At 46.4% G+C, this 18,550-nt stretch overlaps 1 protein-coding gene across 1 annotated transcript in view; it reads right to left on the reverse strand.

Moving 5' to 3' along the window:
• LOC144762010 (cGMP-dependent protein kinase 2-like) overlaps window positions 1–18,155 on the reverse strand; it is a 243,369-nt gene extending 225,214 nt beyond the window's left edge. The window contains exon 1 of the mRNA XM_078647174.1: window positions 18,062–18,155. The gene's annotated coding sequence lies outside the window, so the exon portion shown is untranslated. The remainder of the gene's footprint in view (window positions 1–18,061) is intronic.
• Window positions 18,156–18,550: the final 395 nt, after the last annotated feature.

Consider the following 18,550-nt stretch of genomic DNA (forward strand, 5'->3'; position numbering starts at 1 on the left):
GCCATATTACGTAAAGTGTCCTGGGAGAGTAACGGGTGAGTGAGCCGGCTTTCTGCGCCACTTTGGGTGCTTTAGTATTCCGTGCGAGACCACAGACATGTCTGAGGCCCTTCTGTAATAGAAAGAGCGCTGGTGCCCCCAAATGGAGTTTCTTTCATTTGCATGGGGTGTGGCCCCATGCACATGAGGGAATCCTTTGCATTTCTGCCCTTACGTATTACAGAAGCGAGGGCGAAGGCAAAGAGATTGTCAGGCGGTACACTGACTGCGTGCCATAAAGAGGTGGTGTGCACTCAGTGCCTCCCGAGAGGACACTGCTCTGGAGGAGGGTAAGTGGATCCCATGGGACCCTTTAGATACCCGTTTGCTGGCGGGTGCAGTCACTCAATACACCTGCCTGCTGGGTGATTTCTATCACCCCTGAGAGTGCCGACCGACTGCTGCCTGTAGGGTGAAACGTGGATCGGCTGCTTCAGTCAGCCAGTCCGCCTTTCACTAAGGCACTGCCCCAGGACTGCACGACTTTGTGGCTGCCCTTGGGGCAGTGCATCATCAGTAATAGAGAACACTGTCCCAGTTTGTGCCTAGTAACCTAGTTACAGGCGTGCCATGGAAAGGGAAATGTTGGACTGTAGGAGGAAAGAGCGTGCAATCCCCTTTCTTGAAAAATTGAATTATGTCAACTTTGGACCAAGAAGGCGAGCATTGATGCCAGCAAAGGCTCCATGTCACCTCAATATCCCAAGCAAATATATGTAAGGGTGGTAGAAAATAATGCGTCTGCTATTTCATGGCGACCCAACAACACCTATTGCAAGATTTGAAGTCCCTTCCAAGAGTGCATCTGAGTACTCAGATGGTATTCAAGTATGAGAGAACTGGACAAAAGTAGAGAACCCCAGAATGGGGTGAAACCCCGAAATAGAATAGAACACGTCTTAAGTAATCAAAATAAATATATCTTTCTTGGCTCAGAAATATTATAAAGTAGTGAAATAAACATTCCAATCCATGCTGATCAACTCCAGGAGACAAACCTAGTAGAAAAGAGCCGGAGGCGCTGATTCCATTAACTCCAAACGTCAGTCTCGGGGAAAGGTGTAGGAGGTAACTTCAAAGGCTCAGACCATGTTCACTTCACTGATGTAGGAGGCACCAGCATGGCAGAAGAGGTATGAAGAGTGGCTGTAGTAGAGGGCTTATACACTCTTGGGTTTCATGACACGTGTTGGATCACTGATATGACAGTCACTAAAAGGATTTTAGTTAGACCCACAGTTATAGAAGAACGATCTTTGGCTGTTTTTGAAATTCTAGATGATCAGGTGTATGATGCCCTTCTGGGTGATTGGTCGTGCTTTATCAATCCTGATTGATTGATGATGCAGCCCAACGAGAGTTTCATTATAGCCGCGGGGCACCAAAACAGAGCATGTCCTTCTGACTTTATGCCGTTTCTGAAACAGCAGAATATTTTAGCAATACTTAGTGCTTGCATCAAAGCCTATACCTGGGACATGTCTGTGGTGCTTATTTGCCATGGAGATGGGTGTTTGGCCATGAATGGAATGATGAGCTAAATCAAACGCTGGCTGCAACAGGAAGGCAGGGAGTTGCTATAGTCAAGTCCGAACCCAACCATGACAGTGACATCTTTTGATCTGGCCTTACTTGCAAGGCAGGAAATATCCTATGCAGTACCCTAATTTGGCAGAAACCAGAGGCAAACTTTGAGGACCCACAGAGACGTCTACATCATGTTCTTAACTGTCAACAATGGTTTTTCAAGGCTCCTAGTTTGGGTGGTGAAAAAAATGCAGACACCATAAATTTTCCTTGATACTGATAATAAATGAATACCTCTATCTTTTATGAATTTAACTTGAGTTTATGGTTGTTCCTCCGGTATAAAGCCTCCCACATCCAGAGCCGGAAGCAGTGGGTGGCATTGACCAGTTCAACACCCAAAGAGAGTAAGATCTGGGTGTCATTGGCATACAAGAAAAGGAAACCCCCATCCTAAACATTCAAACCCAAGAGGATCCTGGCCTTTGTGGATCCCACCAAACAGACAGCGAGAGGCTTTAAGAGAAGGTGTCAAGACCAATGGAGCTCAGAAAGACTTACACTAAATATTTCCTGGAAGAACTAATGTCTCTCAAACAGCTCCAGCACAATCACCATAAATGAAAATGGGTGCCTCTCAGCAATGGCCACTCTTTGAACCACTTTTGAGATGATTTCCACCAGGAGCTCCGTTCATATATCGCTAACTAGGAAATCAATTGTGTCTCTACTCGTCACCAGATCTCCGATTCCCAAACAAATCGATTCCCTAGCCCATTACAGGATTCAGGTAGAATTCTGAAACCTAACAATAAAGCAGCATAAGCAAATATTAATTCTGACTTAATGAATGACAAAAGGAGCAAAACGTTTACAAAGGTCACCGAAACCACCAAATAGGAACCCTGACATGTTCGCGGAGAAACCGCAGGTCATTGGAGAGTAATGTCCAAGCTGAGAATGAGGCATGACATGCAACTGTCCAATCAGAGGATGTATAATGTAATCCTGCTGGAGGCATTAAGGATCAGCGAAAAACTCAGAATTCTCGATTCTGGAATTAATTCTGGGCCGCTCGTCCACTGGATGGAGTCTATAAAAAGTCAGACTACCTCAATACAGGATGATATGGTAATAAGGTCTTTTACTGGCCCCATCTGCCACACTAGTTACTACATCTTTCGTTTTTTTTGGCCACCCAAGGGACTCAACAGAGCACTCACAATTCCACATGTTTTACCAATTGGAAATGTACTAAGTAAGAAATCCAAGTTGTAGACCAGGTGGTAAGTTCTAATTTGTTCCTTTATTAAGTTTGAATTGTAGATGTAGAAAGATAAAGGTAAGATGGAGAATAATATTGAAGTAAGATGGAAGTATTATCCCACCAGGAGCAGTCTCCCTCTGCTCAGCCTCTCATCCTCAACTGACACTCTTTCCACCAGTCCACACACCAACATTCCCTGACATCATACAGCATTCTCCAGCCATGCAGACTGAACAGAAGAGAGAGCATTGATGTAAAGAAAGAAGAGAGGAATTGACCATTACAACAGGTACATATAACCTACTGTACCACACGCCCCATCTATATGAAGCCCATCCTGCACGGTTGTGGGCATCCCCTTAACAGACATCCAACTTGCCACTATCTTATCTTATGTACTCTGTGACATACCATTCAACACCCACATTCTGGAAATGTTCTGCTTTAATGGCTTTCTAATGCAGAGATACATTTTTAAAAATACAAAATAAGTTTAAAATACTTGATTTCCATAACAAAATGCAATTGCAATGTTGTTTTTAAAAAAAATCAGAAAATGAACATAATAATTACATTTTTACATTGGGTATAGACGTTTCCAGGGCATACACATTTTTAAGGCAAGACAATCACCCTGTATGGGATCTTTTGAAGTTGTTTGGTTTTCGCTATGTCCCTCTCTGATCCTAGCAGTTACCACCAACTACTTACAGTGATTTTAGAAATTCTATATTTTTTCTGCTACAATTCAATATAATTCCACAAGAAGGGATTTCAAGAAGGCAGGCAATTCAAAGGCCCTGCAGAAGGAAGCTTTGGGTTTCATTAAGAAAACCATCAATCTGAACAGTGCAAAGGATATCTCCAAAGGGGCTTGCATTGGGTTTGGCTAAGTAGGGCAAAGGTGTGACTACTGTATAGGCAAGGAAGAGAGAATAGGGAGTAAATATTGGAGAAGGCATCGCTGCACATGTAGTCAAAGAGAGTGCAGAGATCTTCCAGTTTCCTACAGTAGTTGTCACCACCATGACTGTAAAAAGACCAATTCATCGAGTAATTATTCCAACTGCTGTAGGATTACAGTCTTCTGCACCTTCATTAACTGAGGGTAGACACCCTTCCACTGACCTGAGGATAGACACTCTTCCACTGACCTGAGGTTAGGCACCCTTCCACTGACCTGAGGGTAGACACCCTTCCACTGACTTGAGGGTAGACACCCTTCCACTGACTTGAGGGTAGACACCCTTCCACTGACCTGAGGGTAGACTCCCTTCCACTGACCTGAGGGTAGACTCCCTTCCACTGACCTGACGGTAGGTGCCCTCCCCCTGACCTGAGGGTAGACACCCTTCCACTGACCTGAGGGTAGACACCCTTCCACTGACCTGAGGGTAGACACCCTTCCACTGACCTGAGGATAGACACTCTTCCACTGACCTGAGGGTAGGCACCCTTCCACTGACCTGAGGGTAGACACCCTTCCACTGACTTGAGGGTAGACACCCTTCCACTGACTTGAGGGTAGACACCCTTCCACTGACTTGAGGGTAGGCGCCCTTCCACTAACCTGAGGGTAGGCGCTCTTCCACTGACCTGACAAAAGGGATCCTCCCACTGACCTGAGGGTAGGCGCCCTTCTGTTGACCTGAGGATAGGTGCTCTTCAAGTGACCTGAGGATAAGCACCCTTTCTCTGACCTGAGGGTAGGCCCCGCTCCACTGACCTAAGGGTAGATGCCCTTCTGTCGACCTGAGGGTAGGCGCTCTTATATTGACCTGAGGAACACACACTCTTCAACTGACCTGAGAGTAGGCATCCTTCCTCTGACCTGAGGGTAGGCACCCTTCCACTGACCTAAGGGTAGACACTCTTCCACTGACCTGAGGGTAGACACCCTTCCACTGACCTGAGTGTAGACACCCTTCCACTGACCTGAGGGTAGACACCCATCCACTGACCTGAGGGTAGACACATTTCCACTGACCTGAGGGTAGACACCCTTCCACTGACCTGAGGGTAGACACCTTTCCACTGATCTGAGGGTAGACACCCTTCCACTGACCTGAGGGTAGACACCCTTCCACTAACCTGAGGGTAGACACCCTTCCACTGACCTGAGGGTAGACACCCTTCCACTGACCTGAGGGTAGATACCCTTCCACTGACCTGAGGGTAGACACCCTTGCACGGACCTGAGGGTAGACACCCTTCCACTGACCTGAGGGTAGACACTCTTCCGCTGACCTGAGGGTAGACACCCTTCCACTGACCTGAGGGTAGACACTCTTCCGCTGACCTGAGGGTAGACACCTTCCACTGACCTGAGGGTAGACACCCTTCCACTGACCTGAGGGGAGACACTCTTCCACTGACCTGAGGGTAGGCATACTTCCACTGACCTGAGGGTAGACATCCTTCCACTGACCTGAGGGTAGACACTCTTCTACTGACCTGAGGGTAGACACTCTTCCACTGACCTGAGGGTAGACACCCTTCCACTGACCTGAGGGTAGACACCCTTCCACTGACCTGAGGGTAAACACCATTCCACTGACCTGGGGGTAGACACCCTTACACTAACCTGAAGGTAGGCGCCATTCCACTGACCTGAGGGTAGACACCCTTCCACTGACTTGAGGGTAGACACCCTTCCACTGACCTGAGGGTAGACATCCTTCCACTGACCTGAGGGTAGACACCCTTCCACTGACCTGAGGGTAGACACCCTTCCACTGACCTGAGGGTAGACACTCTTCCACTGACCTGAGGGTAGACACCCTTCCACTGACCTGAGGGTAGACACCCTTCCACTAACCTGAAGGTAGGCGCCATTCCACTGACCTGAGGGTAGACACCCTTCCACTGACCTGACGGTAGACACCCTTCCACTGACCTGAGGGTAGGCGCCCTAACACTAACCTGAAGGTAGGCGCTATTCCACTGACCTGAGGGTAGACACCCTTCCACTAACCTGAGGGTAGACACGCTTCCACTGACCTGAGGGTAGGCGCCCTTACACTAACCTGAAGGTAGGCGCCATTCCACTGACCTGAGGGTAGACACCCTTCCACTGACCTGAGGGTAGACACCCTTCCACTGACCTGAGGGTAGACACCCATCCACTGACCTGAGGGTAGGCATTCTTCCACTGACCTGAGGGTAGGCGCCCTTACACAACCTGAGGGTAGACACTCTTCCACTGACCTGAGGGTAGGCGCCCTTCCACTGACCTAAGGGTAGGCGCCCTTACACTAACCTGAAGGTAGGCGCCATTCCACTGACCTGAGGGTAGACACCCTTCTACTGACCTGAGGGTAGACACCCTTCCACTGACCTGAGGGTAGACACCCTTCCACTGACCTGAGGGTAGGCATCCTTCCACTGACCTGAGGGTAGGCACCCTTACACTAACCTGAGGGTAGACACTCTTCCACTGACCTGAGGGTAGGCACCCTTCCACTGGCCTGAGGGTAGGCGCCCTTCCACTGACCTGAGGGTAGACACCCTTGCACTGACCTGAGGGTAGGCACCCTTCCACTGACCTGAGGGTAGGCACCCTTGCACTGACCTGAGGGTAGACACCCTTCCACTGACCTGAGGGTAGACACTCTTCCACTGACCTGAGGGTAGGCATACTTCCACTGACCTGAGGGTAGACATCCTTCCACTGACCTGAGGGTAGACACTCTTCTACTGACCTGAGGGTAGACACTCTTCCACTGACCTGAGGGTAGACACCCTTCCACTGACCTGAGGGTAGACACCCTTCCACTGACCTGAGGGTAAACACCATTCCACTGACCTGGGGGTAGACACCCTTACACTAACCTGAAGGTAGGTGCCATTCCACTGACCTGAGGGTAGACACCCTTCCACTGACTTGAGGGTTGACACCCTTCCACTGACCTGAGGGTAGACATCCTTCCACTGACCTGAGGGTAGACACCCTTCCACTGACCTGAGGGTAGACACCCTTCCACTGACCTGAGGGTAGACACTCTTCCACTGACCTGAGGGTAGACACCCTACCACTGACCTGAGGGTAGACACCCTTCCACTAACCTGAAGGTAGGCGCCATTCCACTGACCTGAGGGTAGACACCCTTCCACTGACCTGACGGTAGACACCCTTCCACTGACCTGAGGGTAGGCGCCCTAACACTAACCTGAAGGTAGGCGCTATTCCACTGACCTGAGGGTAGACACCCTTCCACTAACCTGAGGGTAGACACACTTCCACTGACCTGAGGGTAGGCGCCCTTACACTAACCTGACGGTAGGCGCCATTCCACTGACCTGAGGGTAGACACCCTTCCACTGACCTGAGGGTAGACACCCTTCCACTGACCTGAGGGTAGACACCCATCCACTGACCTGAGGGTAGGCATTCTTCAACTGACCTGAGGGTAGGCGCCCTTACACAACCTGAGGGTAGACACTCTTCCACTGACCTGAGGGTAGGCGCCCTTCCACTGTCCTAAGGGTAGGCGCCCTTACACTAACCTGAAGGTAGGCGCCATTCCACTGACCTGAGGGTAGACACCCTTCCACTGACCTGAGGGTAGACACCCTTCCACTGACCTGAGGGTAGACACCCTTCCACTGACCTGAGGGTAGGCATTCTTCCACTGACCTGAGGGTAGGCGCCCTTACACTAACCTGAGGGTAGACACTCTTCCACTGACCTGAGGGTAGACACCCTTCCACTGACCTGAGGGTAGACACCCTTCCACTGACCTGAGGGTAGGCGCCCTTCCACTGACGTGAGGGTAGACTCCCTTCCACTGACCTGAGGGTAGACTCCCTTCCACTGACCTGAGGGTAGACTCCCTTCCACTGACCTGAGGGTAGGCACCCTTCCACTGATCTGAGGGTAGACACCCTTCCACTGACCTGAGGGTAGGCACCCTTACACTGACCTGAGGGTAGACGCCCTTCCGCTGACCTGAGGGTAGACTCCCTTCCACTGACCTGAGGGTAGGCACCCTTCCACTGACCTGAGGGTAGACACCCTTCCACTGACCTGAGGGTAGACATCCTTCCACTGACCTGAGGGTAGACACCCTTCCACTGACCTGAGGGTAGACTCCCTTCAACTGACCTGAGGGTAGACGCCCTTCCACTGACCTGAGGGTAGGCACCCGTCCACTGACCTGAGGGTAGGCACCCATCCACTGACCTGAGGGTAGGCACCCTTCCACTGACCTGAGGGTAGACTCCCTTCCACTGACCTGTGGGTAGACACCCTTCCACTGACCTGAGGGTAGGCACCCTTCCACTGACCTGAGGGTAGGCACCCTTCCACTGACCTGAGGGTAGACACCCTTCCACTGACCTGAGGGTAGACTCCCTTCAACTGACCTGAGGGTAGACGCCCTTCCACTGACCCGAAGGTAGACGCCCTTCCGCTGACCTGAGGGTAGGCACCCTTACACTGACCTGAGGGTAGGCACCCTTACACTGACCTGAGGGTAGACACCCTTCCACTGACCTGAGGGTAGACACCCTTACACTGACCTGAGGGTAGACTCCCTTCCGCTGACCTGAGGGTAGACGCCCTTCCGCTGACCTGAAGGTAGACACCCTTCCGCTGACCTGAGGGTAGGCACCCTTCCACTGACCTGAGGGTAGGCACCCTTACACTGCCCTGAGGGTAGACACCCTTCCACTGACCTGAGGGTAGACACCCTTACACTGACCTGAGGGTAGACTCCCTTCCACTGACCTGAGGGTAGACACCCTTCCACTGACCTGAGGGTAGGCACCCTTCCAGTGACCTGAGGGTAGACTCCCTTCCACTGACCTGAGGGTAGACACCCTTCCACTGACCTGAGGGTAGGCACCCTTCCACTGACCTGAGGGTAGGCACCCTTCCACTGACCTGAGGGTAGGCACCCTTCCACTGACCTGAGGGTAGGCACCCTTACACTGACCTGAGGGTAGGCACCCTTACACTGACCTGAGGGTAGGCACCCTTACACTGACCTGAGAGTAGGCGCCCTTACGCTGACCTGAGGGTAGACGCCCTTCCGCTGACCTGAGGGTAGACACCCTTCCACTGACCTGAGGGTAGGCACCCTTCCACTGACCTGAGGGTAGGCGCCCTTACACTGACCTGAGGGTAGACGCCCTTCGCTGACCTGATGGTAGGCACCCTTCCACTGACCTGAGGGTAGGCACCCTTCCACTGACCTGAGGGTAGACACCCTTCCACTGACCTGAGGGTAGACACCCTTCCACTGACCTGAGGGTAGGCGCCCTTCCACTGACGTGAGGGTAGACTCCCTTCCACTGACCTGAGGGTAGACTCCCTTCCACTGACCTGAGGGTAGACTCCCTTCCACTGACCTGAGGGTAGGCACCCTTCCACTGACCTGAGGGTAGACACCCTTCCACTGACCTGAGGGTAGGCACCCTTACACTGACTTGAGGGTAGACGCCCTTCCGCTGACCTGAGGGTAGACACCCTTCCACTGACCTGAGGGTAGGCACCCTTACTCTGACCTGAGGGTAGGCACTCTTACACTGACCTGAGGGTAGACGCCCTTCGCTGACCTGAGGGTAGGCACCTTTCCACTGACCTGAGGGTAGGCACCCTTCCACTGACCTGAGGGTAGGCACCCTTCCACTGACCTGAGGGTAGGCACCCTTCCACTGATCTGCCTTCTCCTCTGATCACTCAGACATTGACTGAAAGAGTTTATGAACTGTTTTTACAAACTGTATCAGTAACTGAACTATCAATAATCAAAAGAGGGAGAGAGAAGTTCAAGATCCACTCGACTGCCTTGGCTAAACATACAAAGTCAAAAAGAGCGGAAGAGATATGTAGAAGCCGAAAGGTGCAGCACTAAAGTTGTAGTGAGGCCCTCAACAGTGTTGCTCCACCAAAAGTAAATTTTCCTTTGGTGTACTGAGTCACCGATCGTTACATCATAGGGTCTTATCCTCCAACAGGAGGGGTTGTCTCTTAGATCTCAGACCATGTGGGATCCACCGTGTGAAGTAAAAAGAAGTTATTAAAAATACCTCCTATCTTAAAAAATGCTTTAATCAACAGATCAGGAATAATATTATGATGAAAAGAAATAGGAGATGTGAAGAGAGAAATATTATGTATCTCACACATCTATCTTTTAAAGTGCCAGGTCAACATGTTTCAGCCTTCTGAAAGTCAGAAATACTGTGGCACCGTAACTGACAGGCACCCATTATATAACACAGTAACCGACAGGCAAATATGCTGTACCATAGTAACTGACAAGCAGACATTCTGTGCTGTAGTAACTGACAGGCAGACATTAGGTACCACAGTAACTGACAGGCAAATATTCTGTACCTCAATAAGTGTCAGACAGGCATTCTGCGTCATATTAACTGACAGAGAAGTAGTAACTAGCCAGAGAGCTTACAGTCAGGTTATGTGTATCACAGTAACTGACAGGCAAGCATTTGTCTATGGCACATTAACTCACAGGCAGGCATTGTGTATAACAGTAATTGCAGGCATGCATTCTGAGGCAGAAGAAATGATGGGCAGGTATTCTGTTACACAGTAGCAGAAAGCCTGTCAATCAGTATCACTGTAACTGACAGGCAGACATTCCGTGCCACATTAACTGACAAGCAGACATTCCGTCACACATTAATTGACAGGCAGACATTCCCTGCCACGTTAACAGACAGGCAGACATTAGGTACCACAGTAACTGACAGGCAGATATTCTGTACGGTATACAACCTTTACCACGCAACTTTTACCACGACCTACCTTTACCACGCAATTTTTACAACGCAGGATCCATTACAACGAAGTACCATTACAACGCATGTATTTACAACACAGATACTTTTACCACGCATACCAGTACAACGTAAGTATTGGTAAGTATATAATTTTATCAAAAATATTATAAGTTTGGGTTTTTGGGTAAAGGGGTATTTTTAGGGTTTAGGGTCAGTTTTGGGTTTTTGGGTAAAGGGGTATTTTTAGGGTTCTGGGTCAGTTTTGGGTTTTTGGGTAAAGGGGTATTTTTAGGGTTCAGGGTCAGTTTTCAGTTTTTGGGTAAAGGGGTATTTTTAGGGTTCAGGGTCAGTTTTCAGTTTTTGGGTAAAGGGGTATTTTTAGGGTTCAGGGTCAGTTTTAAGTTTTTGGGTAAAGGGGTATTTTTAGGGTTCAGGGTCAGTTTTCAGTTTTTGGGTAAAGGGGTATTTTTAGGGTTCAGGGTTAGTTTTGGGTTTTTGGGTAAAGGGGTATTTTTAGGGTTCAGGGTCAGTTTTCAGTTTTTGGGTAAAGGGGTATTTTTAGGGTTCAGGGTCAGTTTTCAGTTTTTGGGTAAACGGGTATTTTTAGGGTTCAGGGTCAGTTTTTGGTTTTTGGGGTAAAGGGGTACAGGATAAATTAAATAAAATAAAATAATTAAATGAAATAAAAATCAATTAATTAAATTAAATTAAACAATTAAATTAAATTAAATAAAAATACATTAAATTAAATTAATTAAATTAAATTAAATTAAATTACACTAATTAAATTAAAATAAATTAAATTACATTAATTAAATTAAATTACAATAAATTAAATTAATTAAATTAAATTACATTAAATTAAATTAATTAAATTAAATTAAATTAATTTAATTAAATTACATTAAATTACATTAAATATATTAAATTAAATTAAATTAATTAAAATAAATTAAATTAAATTAATTAAATTAAATTAAATTAATTTTAATTAATTTACATTTCAAAAAATATTATATACTTACTAATACTTACGTTGTAATGGTATGCGTGGTAAAGGTATCTGCGTTGTAAATACATGCGTTGTAATAGTACTTCGTTGTAATGGATCCTGCGTTGTAAAAATTGCGTGGTAAAGGTAGTCGTGGTAAAAGTATGCGTTGTAACGTCATACATCCATTCTGTACCTCAATAAGTGTCAGACAGGCATTCTGCGTCATATTAACTGACAGAGAAGTAGTAACTAGCCAGAGAGCTTACAGTCAGGTTATGTGTATCACAGTAACTGACAGGCAAGCATTTGTCTATGGCACATTAACTCACAGGCAGGCATTGTGTATAACAGTAATTGCAGGCATGCATTCTGAGGCAGAAGAAATGATGGGCAGGTATTCTGTTACACAGTAGCAGAAAGCCTGTCAATCAGTATCACTGTAACTGACAGGCAGACATTCCGTGCCACATTAACTGACAAGCAGACATTCCGTCACACATTAATTGACAGGCAGACATTCCCTGCCACGTTAACAGACAGGCAGACATTAGGTACCACAGTAACTGACAGGCAGATATTCTGTACCTCAATAAGTGTCAGACAGGCATTCTGCGTCATATTAACTGACAGAGAAGTAGTAACTAGCCAGAGAGCTTACAGTCAGGTTATGTGTATCACAGTAACTGACAGGCAAGCATTTGTCTATGGCACATTAACTCACAGGCAGGCATTGTGTATAACAGTAATTGCAGGCATGCATTCTGAGGCAGAAGAAATGATGGGCAGGTATTCTGTTACACAGTAGCAGAAAGCCTGTCAATCAGTATCACTGTAACTGACAGGCAGACATTCCGTGCCACATTAACTGACAAGCAGACATTCCGTCACACATTAATTGACAGGCAGACATTCCCTCCCACGTTAACAGACAGCCAGACATTAGGTACCACAGTAACTGACAGGCAGATATTCTGTACGGTATACAACCTTTACCACGCAACTTTTACCACGACCTACCTTTACCACGCAATTTTTACAACGCAGGATCCATTACAACGAAGTACCATTACAACGCATGTATTTACAACACAGATACTTTTACCACGCATACCAGTACAACGTAAGTATTGGTAAGTATATAATTTTATCAAAAATATTATAAGTTTGGGTTTTTGGGTAAAGGGGTATTTTTAGGGTTTAGGGTCAGTTTTGGGTTTTTGGGTAAAGGGGTATTTTTAGGGTTCTGGGTCAGTTTTGGGTTTTTGGGTAAAGGGGTATTTTTAGGGTTCAGGGTCAGTTTTCAGTTTTTGGGTAAAGGGGTATTTTTAGGGTTCAGGGTCAGTTTTCAGTTTTTGGGTAAAGGGGTATTTTTAGGGTTCAGGGTCAGTTTTCAGTTTTTGGGTAAAGGGGTATTTTTAGGGTTCAGGGTCAGTTTTCAGTTTTTGGGTAAAGGGGTATTTTTAGGGTTCAGGGTTAGTTTTGGGTTTTTGGGTAAAGGGGTATTTTTAGGGTTCAGGGTCAGTTTTCAGTTTTTGGGTAAAGGGGTATTTTTAGGGTTCAGGGTCAGTTTTCAGTTTTTGGGTAAAGGGGTATTTTTAGGGTTCAGGGTCAGTTTTTGGTTTTTGGGGTAAAGGGGTACAGGATAAATTAAATAAAATAAAATAATTAAATGAAATAAAAATCAATTAATTAAATTAATTAAATTAAATTAAACAATTAAATTAAATTAAATAAAAATAAATTAAATTACATTAATTACATTAAATTACAATAAATTAAATTAATTAAATTAAATTACATTAAATTAAATTAATTAAATTAAATTAAATTAAATTAATTTAATTAAATTACATTAAATTACATTAAATATATTAAATTAAATTAAATTAATTAAAATAAATTAAAATAAATTAATTAAATTAAATTAAATTAATTTTAATTAATTTACATTTCAAAAAATATTATATACTTACTAATACTTACGTTGTAATGGTATGCGTGGTAAAGGTATCTGCGTTGTAAATACATGCGTTGTAATAGTACTTCGTTGTAATGGATCCTGCGTTGTAAAAATTGCGTGGTAAAGGTAGTCGTGGTAAAAGTATGCGTTGTAACGTCATACATCCATTCTGTACCTCAATAAGTGTCAGACAGGCATTCTGCGTCATATTAACTGACAGAGAAGTAGTAACTAGCCAGAGAGCTTACAGTCAGGTTATGTGTATCACAGTAACTGACAGGCAAGCATTTGTCTATGGCACATTAACTCACAGGCAGGCATTGTGTATAACAGTAATTGCAGGCATGCATTCTGAGGCAGAAGAAATGATGGGCAGGTATTCTGTTACACAGTAGCAGAAAGCCTGTCAATCAGTATCACTGTAACTGACAGGCAGACATTCCGTGCCACATTAACTGACAAGCAGACATTCCGTCACACATTAATTGACAGGCAGACATTCCCTGCCACGTTAACAGACAGGCAGACATTAGGTACCACAGTAACTGACAGGCAGATATTCTGTACCTCAATAAGTGTCAGACAGGCATTCTGCGTCATATTAACTGACAGAGAAGTAGTAACTAGCCAGAGAGCTTACAGTCAGGTTATGTGTATCACAGTAACTGACAGGCAAGCATTTGTCTATGGCACATTAACTCACAGGCAGGCATTGTGTATAACAGTAATTGCAGGCATGCATTCTGAGGCAGAAGAAATGATGGGCAGGTATTCTGTTACACAGTAGCAGAAAGCCTGTCAATCAGTATCACTGTAACTGACAGGCAGACATTCCGTGCCACATTAACTGACAAGCAGACATTCCGTCACACATTAATTGACAGGCAGACATTCCCTGCCACGTTAACAGACAGGCAGACATTAGGTGCCACGTTAACTGACAGGCAGACATTCTCTGCCACGTTAACTGACAGGCAGACATTCCCTGCCACGTTAACCGACAGGCTGACATTCCATACCACATTAACTGACAGGCAGACATTCCGTGCCACATTAACTGACAGGCAGAGCAGACATTCCGTGCCACATTAACTGACAAGCAGATATTCCGTGCCACATTAACTGACAGGCAGACATCTCCTGCTACATTAACTGACAGGTAGACATTCCCTGCTACGTTAACAGACAGGCAGACATTCAGTGCCACATTAACTGACAGTCAGACATTCCCTGCCACGTTAACTGACAGGCTGACATTCCATACCACATTAACTGACAGGCAGACATTCCGTGCCATCGTAACTGACAAATGGGCATTCAGTAACACAGTAACTGACAGGCAATCATTCTTTTGTGGCACAGTAACTAAAATGCAGGCATGCTGTCATACAATGAGTGACTGACAGGCATTCTGTAACAGTAACTGGCAGGATAACATTCTTCTGTATCGGAGTAGCTGACAGGCGGTTATTCTGTTAACTGACAGACAGGCAGACAGACAGGTACTCTGTAATACAGTACTAACTAACTGACAGACAGTTCTTCTGTACCACAGTATATGCCACAGTATACTTGACAGGCAGGCATTCTACATAGAGTGAGTGACAGACATGCATCGTGTGCCACAATAACAAACCAGCAGGAACTCTGCAGCACAGTAATTGGCACACAAGCTTCTTGTGGCCCAGTGGCATGCGACAGGCATGACAAGCATCATAGGCGGAGGCACAGCAACTGTCAGCCTTCTGTGGCGCAGTGACTGTCTGACTTCTGCAAACCCAACTGTAATGAATGAGTTCACGTGCATGTTTACGTGAGATATGGGACAAAGCTTCAGTGGGGGTGTTTGGGGTGTGGACCCCCCCCCCCCCCCACCCCAAAATAAATAAATTATTGTCTTGGTAGTTGGGTCTGGTGCCCCTGAGTCGGGTCTGCTATCTTTGTGTTGTGTGTTTCTCCTCAGGAGCCAAGAATGAAAGACAAAACAGTGACCTTTGATGTAAACGTGAGAGAGAGATACCCATCGGGAGGCAGAACTTCCAGATAAACTGGAATCAATACCGCTTCTTTGTTTATCCAAATTGTGTGATCCTAGGCAAATATTTTATTTCACAGAGCCTCCTTTTTTCTTTATTATTACATATGAGCCTGCTTTTAATGACTTGAATTCAGGATGTGGGCTGTACACGCTCCTCTTATGTTTGATTTAATAGACTGTAATGTTGCTCCATCTGTAATATGCATCTCGTCCATGTTTAGGGTTTACATGGCTACTGACTTGCCTCTTAGTTCACTAATGTCAGTGTTGTTGAGGGGCGAGCCATGAATGTTTCTCAATATTATCACAGTGATATAATCTGATGTACTAAGGTGAAACACTTGTGCATGTTAAAGAAATACACCCTTTTACATTTTAACCCCTTCGATGCTGATGACGGACCCCAGCCGTCATGCATCACGGGGCTCGTGTGCTGATGACGGCTGGGGGCCGTCATAAACCCGCCCACTTCGAAAAACGCCGCACAGGCGCAGAATCGCGGCAGAGCCCAAGGGGTTAAAGAGATTGTATATCATTTTTACATTATGTTTGTTGCACAATATACATGCCAAACATTTTAATGGCTTAGCTTGTGCACGTCCTTTTAGAGCCAAGTCGGACCCATGGCTCTGCTGTGGCTCGGCTCATCCTATTATTCTGCCTCTGCACCCTCCCCTTTTGAGACTCGAGCTTAGGACATTGAAACATGGAGTCCGGCCCATGTGCGCCGATTAGACATCTCTACTATCAAAGCTTCTTGTAGAAGAAACTAGGAAGAACGCGTGCCATGAAAATACATTTAAAATAAGTGATCCCAGGCCAATTTCTTATATGTGACCATAATCAGGAGTGTCCAGCAGTGCTTAATTTGTAAATAAAATTAAGTGAGAGGACACTTCTCGGAATGCCACTGCATCCTGCGTCACCCATTGCCTCTGCCAACTCTGCCAGTGACAGAACCAACATATCACCCAACCATCGCACTCCCACAAGTGTGACAATTCAGACTATTTCAGGCCACACACAGCTATAATGATAGCATGAGAGGCTGATATTATTCATTTCCAATAAACAAGGTTGTTGTACTCAACTCAAAATTTTAAAAAGACAGCACCACCATGTGGTGGACTGAGCAGGTGCTGACAATTAAGTGCCTGTGCCGAGCACCGGAACCCACCAGTACAAATTAAGCACTGAAAGCACTGCCCAGGGAGAACTACCAGTTCCAGGTGGGATGGGCAGTGGCATCACTTCAGCGGGTGTTTTGGGGGTGTGACACCTCTCACATGCATTCATGGTTTGGTAGTTGAATCTGGGGGACTCTTAATCGGGTCTGCCATGTCTGTGTCAATTTTTCTTGTTGTTCTGATTTCACTAAGAGGTGTTAACCTTTTCATTTTTTGGATCAGTGACCTGTTTTCCAAAAAAGTAGTACATCTGCACCATAGTAGTACTTCTTGGATGGGCGCAAATTTACTACTCTTTGGAATTTACCAACATTGGCTGTAGTAGGCTTGGAAAGCTGTGGCAATCTCAGGTTTCCAGGCATGCTACAGACAATCAAACACCCAAAAGTGATGGAATGAATACTTGAAAATAGTATGACCACTGGCAAGCTCTCAGGGAAACATTCCAATCCATTGTTTTTCACCCACTGTGCCACTCTAGACAGAGACCCACCTCATGCAAATCAATACTGTCCTTGTTCCGCGTGGAAACCGTCCATCCCAAACCTTGGTCAACTCCCCTCTCCACCCTGCAGTCCTCCTGCTTTTTTAGAAAATTAGTTGGTTCTTTGATGTGATAGTTTCTTTCTCAGTAGGTAATTAGCCTCTAATTATAAAAATGTCTTTAGATTATGCAAACATCATAAATCACTGCCCCGCATCATTGTTTCCCTTTGTTTAATCAGCTTTCTCCAATGAATGGTAAACAAAACCTGCACATTCTGAGTTCCAAAGGTGGTCTAAGGGCAGCTGAACCCTGCAGAGAGCAGATGCACGACCCTGAACATCTGCAAACAGAACATTCCTCCCAGGCAAGGAAGAGCAGGGCGTACACTACAACCCGGCGGGATCACTGACACAAATGAATATCTTCTCATTTATTGTTTTATATGTAACTTACTGGGCTTTTCTTTATAAACATTGTCCTGCTTGAAAATAGTACATCTCTCACGCCAACTGAAGCAAATAAAACCTGTAACTTAAACAATTTATATAGGGTAACATATTATGGATAGTCACTAACAGAACTTGAGCACAAGGGGTTAAATCCGAACAGTGAAATATGACATTATTACAAAAGCACGTTACAACAGGCCTGGCACGAAACACCCCCATATGCTCCCCGACTCTTTGCTCTGCCTTGTCCTCTAATGCTTGGTAACTTGAAGAATTTTATAAAATGAGCCTCGGGCCCCCTGCGACGCAGAGGTGCCCACCAGCCTGTATGAAAGGATGAGCATGTGACGTATGTCAACCCTACCTCACTTCAGCCTCTTGCTCGCCTCGTCCAGCGCCGAGAAGTCTTCTTTCGGAGAAGAGGCGCTGGTCCGCTGCGCACCCGCCTGCATCAAAGTGACGGCCGCGTCTCAGGGGATAACCACATCCATCCTCCCGGTCATTCATTAACTACGTGAGTCACTGGGAGCCGTAGGGACCAGCCGGGAGCCTGGCGAGGGCAGCGATATGCCACCGGCTGGTGGCGACTTCCGGGTTCACTGCAAGCTGTTCTCGCTCCTGGTCTAGGGATCAGAGAGGGCTGGCACCGCCAGGGGTCAGAGAGGGTTGGCACTGCCAGGGGTCAGAGAGGGTTGGCACCGCCAGGGACTAGAGAGGGTTGGCACTGCCAGTGTCAGAGAGGGTTGGCACTGCCAGGGATCAGAGAGGGTTGGCACTGCCAGGGATCAGAGAGGGATTGCAGTGCCAGGGATCAGAGAGGGTTGGTACTGCAAGGGATCAGAGAGGGCAGGCA

This window comes from Lissotriton helveticus, chromosome 6 (assembly GCF_964261635.1).
Source record: "Lissotriton helveticus chromosome 6, aLisHel1.1, whole genome shotgun sequence".
Taxonomy (NCBI): Eukaryota; Metazoa; Chordata; class Amphibia; order Caudata; family Salamandridae; genus Lissotriton; species Lissotriton helveticus.